This window comes from Oreochromis niloticus, linkage group LG15 (genome assembly GCF_001858045.2).
Source record: "Oreochromis niloticus isolate F11D_XX linkage group LG15, O_niloticus_UMD_NMBU, whole genome shotgun sequence".
NCBI lineage: Eukaryota > Metazoa > Chordata > Actinopteri > Cichliformes > Cichlidae > Oreochromis > Oreochromis niloticus.
The window spans coordinates 696,540-708,879 of record NC_031980.2 but is presented as its reverse complement, the minus strand read 5'-3'; the positions used below and the strand labels follow the sequence as shown (position 1 = coordinate 708,879).

The window sequence follows — 12,340 nt, the reverse complement described above, 5'->3', positions numbered from 1 at the left end:
TGGAGAGCTCAAAGGGGGGACAAAGCGTGCTTTGAGTTATTAAAATCATACGAGCAGGCTGTAGCATGATATACTAAACACACACAAACCCATACATACGTGCTTTATTACAGGCATGTTGTCCCAGAGTGAGGTCTGCTGACGAGAAGGACGATTGGAGTTATGGTGCTTGATGTGACTGACTGATGTGTGGCCGTCACTGGGCAGTAGGCCGAGCGCACCACACTCAGCAGTGGAACAGTAATACCTGGATTTATGTCCTCCACTTTCTGCCACACGGCACAACTTCCATGAATGTTTAATGGAACATCCATATTACAGGCTCCATGTGCACACGTCCATCACTGTGGAGCGACACTAGGATGGAGCCACCATGGGAATAATAGGCAACGGTTCGAGGACGCTATGATGGAAATCCCAGCATATTTCATCGTCCAATCACATGCTGCCTGGAGAAGATTACCAGCCCCCCCCCAGCTCTGTTTTTTCAGAAAAAATGATAAAACACTTGAACATGTGCAAACCCATCAAGTGTTTTATAAAAAGACGGCGTTTCGTCGACCACCGAATCAGTAGACGTGTGACATAATGCTTCACGTCCACGGCCTGAGGAGATAAGACTGTGGTCTGTTGTTCTCAGGACAAGAAAGACAACAGATCTTTGCGCACGTGTGTGTGTGTGTGTGTGTGTGTGTGTGTGTGTGTGTGTGCGGCTGCCATTTTGTTTGCTTATCAGTTTTCAATGTGCCATCTCTGTCCCTCCATTAAACTTCTTATCTTTACAGAACAACAGACCTTTCGTGGGTTAAAGGAATGGAAAACATTAACTGGCATTAAATAACCGTGAGGCATCACTCGTGCTCGATGGATACAGTTCAGCATAACGTCTCGTTTTCTGCAAATGCAGATTAATCTGCAGATTCATGCGACACTCATGCTTCAGTTATTGGATTTAAACGTCATCCCTGGTCGTTGGAAACGAGCCGTCTTGGTTAGCAGAGGAACAGCTGAGAGCTTCATGTGGACTGCCTTTGTAAAAAGAAATCTGGTGATGTAAAACACGTTAGCTGTGAAGGTTACTGCAGCATTTCACTCGGACCGATGTTTTCCCTCGTTTGAAAAGGTTTCACTGACATCAGTGCAGAGATAAATCGGATCAAGTGGGCGTTTCTTTTAAAAACACAGCTTGGCTGCAGATGAAATGCTACATGCAAACTAATATTGAAATATTTCTGCAGCCGTTTTGGAGCTCAAAAGAAAAGCGCTCCGCATTAGCATCTTGCTGATACAATAAGATGAGAGCAGCTGGATAATAACTGAAGCAACATCAGTGAAAGAAACCAAGTGTCAGCAGAACTGGAGCTCTGTCTCCACGTAGGAGCGAGCATTAAGTGGTGAAGCAACATCCCAGTGGCTCCAAAGATAATGCTATGAATTATTGACCTGAGAGGTCCAAGATCCTGTCACTGAATCATCCACTCCCACTGCAACTGTCCACCTCTCAACAACTCCACAGTGGAACATTTTAACTGTGCAGCCCACATGTGTCAGTACAGGCCAGCATCAGACAGGCTCCTGTGTTACTGTAAAAGTGACAAAGACCACAAAGTGAGATTTAGGAAAGGAAACAGCAGCAAATGTCCATCTTTACAGCACTGACAGGAGGCTGACAGTCTTCCCCCTTCATATCAGGCTTTTTAAGACCAGGACTGATGCTGGTGATTTAAAAATAGGATCATTTTTCTTTCCAACTCCCAAACCTGATTTCACCGAAACGTGTTGAAGTTTGCCGACTCTGCTGGGACCCAAACACGTGCTGCAAACAGGAAACGTGCAGAGCAGACAAACTCCTACGTCAACATTCAGGACGTGGTTACTTTTTACATTTGAATTTATGTTTCAATGTTTCGAATGCAAAAATCAAATGCAGGTAGTTGTCAGTCTGTTTGCAGACGTATGAAACAATTTTGCATCAAACCTCAACTCGGTCATGTGTGCGTATGAATCTTAGCAAATGAGAAAAATGTCCTTTGTTGTGGCCTATTTGCAAAGTTGGTATATTGTTGTATAATCAGGCTATATCTCCCCCCCCGTGGTGTCGGAGGGGTGGTGTGTGTGTGTGTGGGGTGGTGTGTGTGTGTGGGGGGGGGGGGGGGGGGGACTTGCCACCAGCGATCAGCCAGAATGTTGTTTCAAACACTGGCATCAGCCCAGAACAGGTGACGCCCCAACTACAACATGTTACACAAAGAAACCAGTTGAGAGTTTTTGGCTTTGTTCTGAAACCAAAGCTGTTACTCAAGGAAGGAGACACAGCTGTGGAATACAGATGTGGTCACTATGAAAGCTTTGAGCACTGGGCAGGTGAAGACCCAGAGTACTGCGTTCTCTAGATGTAGAACTACAAGCAATCAAACATAATCATAGTATTCTACAGGGCAGATTATATAACATGTAAGTAAATTGTACAAGACGTATCGTGTCCTTGCCTGAGGTGGTTTACTAAGCTGTGCACAGTTATGATAAAACACGTTGATTCTAGACTCGTTACAGGTCCCGTTAAACGCAGTAGCGTTCCTTCGTTACTGCTGAGCGGAGCTCCAGGATTCATAAACGGCTTTCAGGAAACTTCAGCGGATAAAGTAAGGCCCACGCTTTCTACTCCAATCAAACAGCTCACCATGAAGTGAACATGTGATCATCCAGCTGACTGTGGCTTGAAGCTAATGTTGCAGCTTCTGCTATCAGAGAGCAGATAGACTGAAGGTAAAGACGAACTGAGCTCCCAGATCTCTCTGCTTATTGGTGGACAGAGCAGACTTCCAGATACTCTTTATGCAGAAAGTTTTTTAGGACCTTTTAAGATAAGATAAGATAAGATAAGATAAGATAAGATAAGATAAGATAACTCTTTATTGTCATTGCACAGTCATACATAGTACAATAGTACAATGAAATTGGAAAACTGTCCTACGTCGGCACTACATACAACACAACACGACACGATACGACACATCACAACACAGTATAATAACTTAGTAATGAAAAAGAAGAATAAGTGTATTTTGCCCTCTACGTGCTCATATTTCCTCTTAAGGACACACTGTACAGCACGCTGAGATATGCCACGTGTTTGGCTTCATTCAGCCTTGTTGGGTTGGGGCAGCAAAAATGCTTCTTTCTGCCCGTCAAACTGCGCCATCGATGACATTTTTGATTGATTCAAGTGAAGAAACTGAAACAAATAATGTGTTTTTGCATTTTTTGCTGAAAGATATCATTTACAGTTAATTCTTTACTAAGTTGTCTGCTAAGTGTGGACACAACAATGGTGCATCCTTTGAGTTGGGCTTTTTATAAAACGTTTTAATGATTTATTGATTAGTTACTACATGTAAGTAACTTAACCAACAACAAAACATGGACTAGACTGAAAATGAGTGAAAAAGCAGCGAATGTCCAAAGAAAATCACTGAGAGCTCAGGAGTCTGTCTCTTTAAGGGGCGGCTCAAGACTTTTGCACATCAGCGTATTTGAGAACTGTGCTCACAGTCAGCCTCTCAGGGTGAAAGGGCTTTTTGGGTTCATTGTGCGCTGACGCACGGGACACACGCAGCCACATTAACTGCCATGTGGTTGCTGCAGATGAGGCTTTGGCTGCTTGGAGGGCTGCGGAGATTTGACATCTGACAAGCAAAGCATGACAGGGATGGATGCTCGTGGGGTGATGCTGGCAGTAAAGCTGGAAGGAGGAAAAAAGAAGCATCAGATGGGACAAGCTGGATTAGGTGGTTGCAGAGGAGGAATACATGACCAACGGCCCTGTTTTGAGTTAGAAGCACAACCTCTCCTGTTTTACGACGCAATAAACATCAGGGTGGTGAGATGTGAAGGCTCTCTGGAAAAAACCACAGCAGATGTTCTTTTTTACATCATGTTTGAAGGAATCCCAGACAGGAAACGTTGGAGGCAGCAGCAAAGAGCGACGACAGGATGTCTGCTGTGTTAGCGACGCTGCAGCACGCACACCGTCAGACTGTTACACCCTGATCAGCGTGGATGCCTTTCATTTCTGCTTCAGTCACAGTTATTTGGCACTGGGAATGTTGCTGACACAGTCTCCATCCTGAAACTCAGAATTCCAGTCTCCAAAACCCTCCAACGTGACATATTCAATTAAGAATACGATCATACACATATCAAACAAAAGCTCGCTTCCTTATCTGTCCAAAGCATGTGGAAATAATTCCCTTTTTATGACATTAACCTACACAGATTTGAAAATAAAGATATTCTGTTCAATGTAGATAAACTGGAGAAGCTGAACTCTTCCTTTTGTATTTCTTTGTTTCGGAGCGTTTGCTCAGAAAGCTGCAGTCAGTCGCACACTGTCATATTTGTCTGCCTGCAGTAGAAGCTGCAGGGTGCATTTCTGACCTGCTGACAGGCCCAGAAACATCAATAACACTGATACTGAGTTTGCTCACAATGCATTTATGAGTCTTTTCATGCACTGTGGATGAGCGTTATCACCAGCACATAATGGGTTTATTTTAATTAGCACAACAAAAATAACATTTACTGTAAAACACTAAATGTTATTTTTATAACCAGGAAGTGATACTGTTCACACTAAGAAGCTCCTGTGTGTCCTGGTACAATATGCACAGCGAGCCTGAACTTCTGTGTAGTGAATGAAAAGCTAGTAAGAAGCTAAATCATGACCAGAGGCAGGATACACAACATAGACGGCACCTCGCCCAGTAACTGCATGCAGTGATGGTGCAGTGGCAGTGCGTGCACACAGTATAAATATATTCAAATGCGACTTTGATACAGACCAGGCTGCATAATGTTTCTGTAAAAGCATCGCAGATGCTAATCTGCACCAACAACCCTCGTCAGCTGCACTGCAGCATCATTTATTACACAACTAACTGGCAGAAAACTCCCCCCAAACCCCCCCACTCAATACCACCCCACTGATCCTCCCGTGAACACCGTCTCCACGCGCCACACCAGGTCATGTTTGCAGACTTGTGCGCGCACCTGAGCACACACAATGCTGTGTAATGTGCAGCGTGTAGGGCGTATTCATGTTGACCCGAGCAGATTAATTTGCCGGCTTTATGCTTCACCGACGCAGAGGAAAAGATCGCTACACACGCTTTTATTGTGAAAAAAATAAAAGCTTTAGGAGCATATGGACGGTTTACAGCACAACGACACTGAAAGGCACGGCTAATGGTCGGGTGAAAATGATACGCTTGAAGATACAAATCAATGTGATACTAAAACCACTGGCATCATATTCTTCATATGCACACACGGAAATGTTTCCACTCCAAAATATCTGCTTTCCACAGTGAAATCTGACACATGTATTCCTGGGTAAACATTGTGAAAGGCTGGTTCTGATTTACAGCTATAATTTGGAATTGGCCTCCAAACTGTGCAGACTTTGATTCATTTTAATGGCAGCATCTTTCTGTATATTTATGTTATTTTCTCACAGCGTGTGTGTTTGAAATAATTCGGCCTGACAATCGTTCCCCCGTTTACTCACCCTCTCCCTCCATCTTGTACATTTCCCCCACTCCCTCCCTTTTTATTATCACTTTCATTTTCTCTCTCTAAATTCCTTTCATTAATCAAAGGTATCTGACCCTGTGAGAGCGGCAGAGAGGACAGATGGCAGAGTGATGATGGGCGCGGTGGATCTGCCGCACTGAAAGCTGAACGTGGCTTTTTGTGCCAGGAAAGCTTCAAAAACAAAAGCATCACTTGGGAGATAATATTAACTTTCTCTAGCTGTCATATTTGCTGTGACGAGCTACAACTGAGGTAAGATGAATAAAACTAAATTTAGAGAAGTCGCGCTTCGTGAGCGCTGAAAGGAGACTTGACAAGTGCGATGCAGCCCATCTCTGTAAATAACCATTTAGCTAAGCAACCTAATGTAATTTGACAAATCTACTGTACAAAATAAACCGATGACTGCTACGTGAACATCAGAACATATGGTCAGAAGTTGTGTATGACGTGCTTAGCCGAGAAGGATTAAGCGTTCTCCTTCTATGCAGCACAGTGTCATCGCCTCCGGAGGAGCCATCTTGTTTCTGTGTTATTGTTTACATACAGAGCAGGTGACAGGTTGTCACGTGGGGGCCGGCCGGACACCAGAAAGCTGCTGCCACTTTAATATCTGCACTCTGATCATTTGTAAACAAATTAATGAATTAATTTTTTTCTTCTAAGGCTGTTGTTTTTCTTCCTGTCTGAGTTTGACTCAGTAAGACTCTTTGATTTCTTGATGATAGATGACAACATAGATAACTCTCTCTCACACACGAAATTCAAAGCTGGGTCACAATTTAATCTCCAATATAGCAAAAGAAGAGAAAGAAAAATATTATATGACCATGAGTCACAGTGAACGAGAGCAAACTCTCAATAAAAAACCTCGGGGCACTTCCACTCTGTCTGCCTGGCCTCAGAGGCTAATCCCGGTAGCACGCTAGCTAATAGGAAAAGAAATTTGGGTGGATTTCACATGTTGTAGTGACCTGAAAGAATTTCAGACCAAAGCAAAGGATACTTAATGACTGGTTAGGGACCATTACATGCCTAATGTCAAGACTACTACGACCAGCAGCCTTAAAGTGTAAGAAGCTGTAAACAGCTGTAAACAGCTGTAAGCAGCTGTTTACAGCTGTAAGCAGCTAGGCTGTCTGTGTGCAAAAGTTAAAACGATTTTAAAAACCTAACAGCATTTTAGAAGACCTCTGTGCAGGTTCAATGAACAGGATACAAAATATCAATTAGCAAGTGGATTTGCTCGCTGTTTAAAACCTTTGAGGTAAGTTACGCTAAACTTGCTGGTAGCTACTAAACTTAGCCAATGAAGCTAAATTTAATTTTAATGACATCTACTCATCTAACGCTTAACATTAGAGCAATAAACCTATTTATTAGTTTTTACTTTCCAGATAGAAAAGGTTTCAGCTCTCTTTCCTCAGAGGAAGATTTAATAATCTGCATGATTTCTGTGTTTCTGTTCGTTCTTTGCTCCATTTAAATTTACCGCTGTAACATGAGTAATGCACAACATGTAAAAAGTAAAATATAAGGTCATCTGGTAAAGCTAAAGCCATTTCGCAGGCTAATAATGCCTCCTGTGACACATCGGAGAAACTAACAACATTTCACCTCAGTAGCCACATCTTGTCCTCCTCTGGACTATGAACCTAGAGCTGGTGTGACTAATCCCACAGTGAGAACGGCACATTTGACCACCAAAGCTGCTCGTGCAACAGCGGTGGAGCAAGCTCTGCTGAATCAATAAAGATGATTTTGTTTATTATGCAGCCAAAGCTTGAACTGCTCTGTGACAGCGAGAAACGACTGCTGAGCAGTTTAGAGGGTTGCATGCACATCTCTACCTCAATCATTCCCAGACTGATCTCTAGCTTTAGTTTGGATTCAGAAGCTCAACTGTTTCTGTGATGCTGCACCTGGCTGAGTATAATATTCACGGTGTGAAGGAAATCCTGTTCCACAGACATGACAAGGCTTTTAAATACCGTTTCAAAATTTCATTCTGTCTTTCCAGCAGATATAGAAATATCACCACAGACTGGTTGCAGTAAAAATATTCAAATATGAGCATCGAGTTTCATTTTAGACTGAGAGGGTTTGTTTGACTGCAGCATGATGCTAATGTTTATAGTTACTAATCCATGGAAGACATGAGCTGAATGGTTCGACTGATTCAGGACCTTTTAAATTTGATTATTTCAGCTTCAGGCTGAAGGCCTAACTTAGAAACACTGAAGAGAGGAGAAAAAAGCAAATAATAAGAGCTGTACCTGCACCAAAACACGCAGTGCGCCGGGCGGCTCAGCATCAATCAGAGAGGCTTTAGCTTCATTTCATAGATGGCAGGCGTGAAAGTGCTCCTGTGAAATGAACAATGGCCGGGGTGTTTCTAAGAAACAATCAGCGCGTGCTGATGGTGCTGCAAGTCACCATTTATTCAGAAAGCAGCCCTTTCACAGTGTGTGCAGTATAGGCCTGGCATCCCCTCCCACCCCCTCCCCATGTCTGCCTCTCTCCCTCTCTGCAGTCCGAGCAGTCCAAGCTGCATAACGTGCTGTGGAAAAGCAGCAACCCGGGTATCCTTAGGGACTTTACCATACTGTAGGCCATCCTTTGATGCCATCAGCCCGCAGGCTCTGCTTTTAGACATGATTTTGGTTTTAAACAACACCATCTGAGCTCAGCCTTTGCTTCATGTAAAACTCACGCTGCAGATTTCCAGTGACGTGCCAAACATTCAACTGAGCATGTGTCAGTAACCGCCAGCCAGGCACTTATGCACCATGTGGGAGTGTAATGTAATTTCAGGTGCGCCAGAAATCCAAACCACTTCAGTGTCTAATCTGCCGCATCATCAAAGCTCAGGAGAAGCAACAACCGGCTCTCTGCACCTCTACGAGCAGACACGGTGTTGTGACTGATGGGCAGAAAAAACTGGCTCAGCTATTGTTTGTCACCAAAGCCTGCAAATATGCAGACTTAAGTTAAACATGATGAGTGTGGTAAATCATACCACGCACACACTGACAGATGGGCAGACACCGCTGGGCTCACTGCTCCTGCAGGTTTGGGGAAAGCAGCTAAAAGGTTCAGATCCGGCAGCTGTGTCGTGGTTCATGTGTGTCTCCTACTGTCGTGGATCACAAACACTTCAAACTGGTACACGCTGTGGAGAGCTCAGGTATCGATTTAGCGCGAGCCAATGTGGCTTGCCTGATTGACAAGACAGCGCGTGCGGGAATCATTGGCAGTTTCGTACGTGGCCACAGACGCTGGATGGGACACAGGAGGAGAGGTGGGTGTCATAGTGCGGGTTTCACCGCCGACATCCCCGGCACTGTCCTCCTTTTTCTCCCCGCCACCCTCAGCCACCTATCCACCCACCTTTTCCCTCTCTGCCACAGTCACGTAGACGCGTGGCGTGGATTTGGCATTCCATGCGAAGATACTGCGTAAAGGAAGGAAGAAGGGAGCGTCGCAATCACAGAACTCGACGCCCCCCCCGCACTACTGTTTATATCGGCTACCCTCCTCCCACCGACTTCACCATGGCGCAGTTTACTATTACATGACATCCCCACAAACCACGCCACGTCCACTCACTCCGACTCTGCCGTGTTTTGTTTGGTTTAATTTCCTTTTGCAGGTGGCGTGAATGCGACACGTTGATTTACGCTTCATCATCCTGCTGCGACATCAGTCTACACCTGTTTTGAGGCTTTGCAAGGGAAACAGCCCCCTCCCCCCCGCGGGCCCTCTTTTTACAGTGCAATAAATGCTTTGATAAAAGAAAGGAAAAAGAAAATGACTCCGCTCGGATGCTGATTTCATGTTTTCACCTCCGTGTGTGTTCCGTCTCTGGCTCTGTCCGAGGTGCTGAAGGGCTGAAAACGCCCACACTGAATATGCGCATTATAGCGCGCCGCATCCCATCCTCTCAGCTTTCCACTGCGCGTTTGAGATTTATCACCCAGGAGGTCACGCATCCCCCCCATCAAACCACGTCCTTTACTTCCCTCGCCCTAACAGTGCTGCAGATCGTGCCCCAACATCCAAAAGCACACATACGCACACAAATAATCTTTATCCCAGCATCATTTATGCTGAAACAGACCCAACATCCACTGTTTCACTCAACGCTAAACATCTTTCGCCTCGATGCGCACAATCCAACCCGTCACGAGGTACACAAATGGCTTCAAATCTCGTGGAAAAGCGTCTCCGGTCTTACCTGCGCCTGTTTTCGGTGTCCCGCCGTCAGTATGGGAGGAAATGTCTGCGTGTATCAACAGCTAACCGATACCAGCCTCTCTCTGTATGTGACTGCTGCAAAGGCACTGCGCGTCGGCTGGTTCCTCCTCACTTGTTCTTCAATGGGGGGGAAAGCGGTGCAGCTCTCCTCAAAGATGGCGGACACTTTTGACGTCAGCAGCAGCTTTTAATAGATAACTGTCATCGAGAGAGAGAGAGAGAGGGAGAGACTTCAGAAAGTCTTTGTTATAACGGGCAGCTGCGCGGATAGCAGCTTATCAGCACTGTTTAGATGGTTTCATATGCTGCTGCTGTATGATTCATAAAGCCCAGCACATGGAAGCCAGATATAATTCAACACATCAGCTGTTCATACATCCCTACAGGCCTTTCCCTTCATATAAGATGATCCTGGATCATCAATTAACACCCCAACAAGTTCCTTAGAGCTTTTGTGGCCTCAGAGGTGTCAGTTTATTACACCGACAGCGTTCACTCAGTGTCAGTGGGACGTGAGTGGGGCTCTACACTATAATTTTAAATCCCACGAGTATGAGTAATCATGATCTGTGGTAACCAGAGTGGACAAAGTGACCAGCTGCCAAAGCTAAAGCCAAAATGTTCAGTGTCAAAGCATCGCACTGACGTGCTGCACATGCTACTGCAATATCATAAGGTATTCATCAAATTACTACACACAAAACAGGGAAGATGTCAATGCTCCCACACTGAACAACATTCACTAACACGGATGGAGAGGAACATGAGGCCTAGTAACTTATTAATTGCACAATAGTCCTCTGGTAGCAGTAACCATGGAATCAGTTTCTTCCTTTGTCAAGTAAGCACATAGCTTGCAGAAAATTAGATAGTGGGCAGACTGGAAGCAACTGTTTTCCAGTCCTAAAGCTCACAGGAAACCAGCTGTGTGCAGTACTTTGCTGCATCATCACTGTGGCTAGCATTGCAGAAAAGGAAAGCAGAGAAACACTCAAATATAAGCAACATAGTGTGAAGTAAAAAGTCTTTTATGAGCAGAAGCTTCACGACAAATTATCATTGTGTGTCCCTGCATGGGCCGTGTAGTTAATGTTGAGTGAGAGGCACGTACACGCTGCTGACACCACGTGTGGATCATCCACCCCTCGAAGTTTAGCACCTTGTGTGTTTGCCTGATATCAGACAGAAACATCCCTGCGTTACACTCTGATTCTCTTTCATGGAAATACGCAAATAAATACAAAAACGATTGAGTTGTCTCTGTTTACATTTGGACTCAACAATAATGATACTGAAGGAGAACAGGTGCCAAAAATCAAACATGTTAAACTGGTACTTTTTTGTCCCTTATAGTTTAAATAATAAAATCAAATCATTTCCCTGCGCTGACTCACAGATCCCCATCAGTGCTCAAACAAGAGCAACATACAGAGTTCATACATACAGGCCATTGTATTTTGACAGGTCACCTTTCATGACACTAACGTCATCTCCGCTCCATATGAAAAAATAATGAACGCCAATCACGTTACGAGAGGGAAATATGCACAAAGACGGCGAGTGATGTTTTCTCAGCACGGCCACACAGACTCGTCTGTGGACTCAGCAGCGTGGGAATGCCCCCACCCCCTCCTCCAACCGCTGCCTCTGCTTGGCACTGTAACAAATGTGTCTTCAATTGCTCTGAAGCAAACCTGTCTCCTAAATTAATGATAATGATAACTCTGCACGAAAAATCCATTTGGAGAGGAGAGCCAGAGGAGCGAGGATGAGACTAAGGAATGTGTGTGTGTTGAGGGCTGTTCTACGTGGCTTCAGATGTGTGTTTGAGTGTGGTGAGGGTGAAGAGAATGAATCTACAGGTTTCACGTTCATTCATTTTACTCTGAAGCAACATTACAGGAGCACGGCAAACAAAATTAGGCACTGATGGAAATGAAGGATTTAGAGTTTGAACAGAAGCATCAGAGGCTGTGAGGCCGGATTTAGGACCTAAAGAGGTAAGCTCAGGTTTGACTCTGTCACAAAGCTGGTTCACTTTTATTGCCTAACTTATGCTCCAAGTTAAGTCCATAAACACAAAAACACCACTAGCTGTCCAATCAACTCTCTGGGCAATAGCGTCACCACTCCTTGGAGATCCTGTCGACCTGGGTGCACAGATAGTATACCAGTCTGTAGTTTTTAGAGACATCCCTCATGTGCAGACTGCCAGCAAAGCAAACTTTACTCCTTTTTTCTCTTTACTGCTGGTCTAAAGCAATTTAAAGGCATCTGTTTTTCCACGTAGCTTTAATAGTGTTTCTATACCGTGGCTTATTATTCTATGAAAAATGAAATGCTACAATGATGCAAGTAGTCAATGTTTGTGATTGGTCATATATGGCAAACACCCTCTCATTGATGGTGTTAGACTGGGAAACCCTGGGTGGACTACTTAGTGGAAACACTTTGTGAGACTGCTGTTGGTGGTGTCAGTGAAGCTGCATGA

The 12,340-nt window shown here is 44.5% G+C and overlaps 1 protein-coding gene across 2 annotated transcripts in view; it reads right to left on the bottom strand.

The window, feature by feature from the left end:
• Window positions 1-9,997, bottom strand: part of snap25a (synaptosome associated protein 25a) — a 37,413-nt gene extending 27,416 nt beyond the window's left edge. Inside the window, exon 1 of one of the 2 annotated variants that reach the window (XM_005449858.4) lies at window positions 9,830-9,997. The gene's annotated coding sequence lies outside the window, so the exon portion shown is untranslated. The remainder of the gene's footprint in view (window positions 1-9,829) is intronic. The other variant, XM_003440710.5, reaches the window with a different exon arrangement.
• Between the last annotated feature and the right edge of the window lie 2,343 nt (window positions 9,998-12,340).